The sequence below is a fragment of the Apis dorsata genome, unplaced genomic scaffold, assembly GCF_000469605.1.
Source record: "Apis dorsata unplaced genomic scaffold, Apis dorsata 1.3 scaffold_517, whole genome shotgun sequence".
Taxonomy (NCBI): domain Eukaryota; kingdom Metazoa; phylum Arthropoda; class Insecta; order Hymenoptera; family Apidae; genus Apis; species Apis dorsata.
Window position 1 is genome coordinate 89,948 of NW_006263742.1, and position 2,199 is coordinate 92,146.

The window sequence follows — 2,199 nt, forward strand, 5'->3', positions numbered from 1 at the left end:
TTTTCCTTTCCATTACCCCTCCCCTCCCCTCCCTCTCCTCCCATTACCCGATTGCTCCCTATTACGGATCTGAAAAAAAGTTGGTTCCATTAGTGGTTCCAGAAAAAGGTTTTTCTTTTTGTAAATAAACCGATAATCGAAGCTGTAAGGATAAAAAATTTCTCTGTGCGTAAAATTTCTCTCTGTAAGTTATACAGTTCGATAAATCAGGGTGGATGAAATTGGATCAAAGAAAACGTTCGAGGAAAAGTTTAGTATAATAATTGATCTTTCGATATTTTTTTGTTGTATTCTTGCGTATTCTTGGAAAGAGGGAATTTATTATATCGATTGTATTATAAATATTGGAAAAATAGAAGGTAAATTGAATTAGCAGTTGATCAATTTGACACTTCGATGCGGCATTTTATAATTATCTTATTTGTGTGAAAGGCAAATCAGATAAGGAAACCGTTATATTAAGAAGATATTGAATTTTTATACAATTCACAATTTATATTAAATATTACAATTTTGTTGAGAACAAAATATTTCAAATTATTTGAAATACGTATAAAATGTATCGTAACTTTTTTCCTTTCTATCCCTAAAAAAATTCCCACAAGACGATCTAGAGATTAGATTTTCATCGATCAAAGTAGATTCAATGATTTGGTAGATCGATTCTCTGATTTAAATAATTTGCCTTTCAATTTGATTCACCTAACCCTGTTTGCAACCTCCTCTTTTGGCCTAGTTCTTCTCGATTGTCCCTGTTGAAATCACGTTTCTTTCCTCAAACTTTTCTCCAGAGAGAGAGAGAGAAAAGAAAAAGAAAAAATAAAATAAAACTCGTATGAATCTCGTATCGATGTAATTGTCGAAAATCGAAAAGAAACGTATTCGACGACACGATTCCTGATTCGATAATTGCCTCGAGATCGACCAGATACACGAACCAGATCCTCCATAGAATTTCCGTCGAGCTCGTTCGACGACGATTCAAAAAAACGAGGGACGAGAATCGAGCGAGTTCGGTGTTTAACGCTCGTTGAAAACGATGGCTTTGTGGGGCGAAAGGGGCGAGGTGGCGGGCAAAGGTGTCTTTAAACCAGTGGAAAAAAAAGCTGAATGTGACTTAGATTGGATGGCATTCCGCGTTCTAAAAGGGAAAACCTAGCGATCTTAGTATTTTGATTTTAGTTTTAGGGATGAAAGATCTCCTCTTCCGTGTTTTTGCGTTCTGATCTTTTGATTTTTTTTTTCCGATACTCTTTCTTCGAATACAATTTTCTCCGTTTCGAGTAATTTTGTTCCTTGGAATTCAATGATTCTTTCAGTTTCTAAAATTATTACACGATTTATCAGGGATTTTAAATTATTTCTACACGAATAAATATTATCGTATTAAAAATAGAGAAATTCTAGGGGACACTAGAGTTGTTTCTAATGGATTTCTGGGGAAAGATCACGCGATAAGTATAGATGGAAGGGTTATAATATACCAAATAGCGTGTCGAAAAGTGGGATTAAACGCGCAATGAAACGAATCAATCATTCCTTTATCTTTCGTATTTCGCTCGTTTCGTTTATTTGCAACAATTCGGCAGAATTTGAAGTTCACCGGGGGAAGGGGGGAGGGCGTGGAGGCGCACTAAGAGGCCATCGAAATCGATAATTAACCATCGAGGAACATCATCGGTCAGGGCCGGGATTACAATTCACGCGAGAATTGATAATGATTGAAAATCACCAGCTCTGAATACCATGACTTCCATTTCAATATTATTGTTTCCAATCGAACGATTATCGTACGTTGCTCGTTCGATCGTAGAAAATGACTGGCGTGGAACGATTTATTAATATAATTTTGAAAATAGGGAAATAGAATTTTGAAAAGGAAACGCGTATGAAAATGAAGGGAACGAAAATGCTGAGCTTGTTAATTCGAATCAGGGCCAATTGCTCCATACACATTAGCTTGCGGTTGACAAGCACCACTAGCGCCACGGATAGCGCTAGACTCATCATATTATCTCTGCCTTGCCGATAAAAAAAACCGCCTATTATTCCTTGTTTCTTCGCTTAATTATCTTCGATATCTTTTTTCGATCGTAAAACGTGAAACGTAATTTTGTAACAATTTATTAATACGTTTTTTAAAACGTGCCATAAAACGTAAAAATATTCACAGAAGCGAATCTCTTTTTTTTTTTTTTT

At 35.7% G+C, this 2,199-nt stretch overlaps 1 protein-coding gene and 1 long non-coding RNA gene across 3 annotated transcripts in view; both read left to right on the plus strand.

The window, feature by feature from the left end:
- Positions 1 to 2,199, plus strand: part of LOC102677019 (tyrosine-protein kinase Btk29A) — a 164,585-nt gene that overhangs the window by 4,040 nt on the left and 158,346 nt on the right. The window lies entirely within an intron of this gene.
- Positions 1,587 to 2,199, plus strand: part of LOC102678219 — a 14,180-nt gene continuing 13,567 nt past the window's right edge. The window contains exon 1 of the long non-coding RNA XR_422467.2: positions 1,587 to 1,597. This is a non-coding gene — a long non-coding RNA (uncharacterized LOC102678219). The remainder of the gene's footprint in view (positions 1,598 to 2,199) is intronic.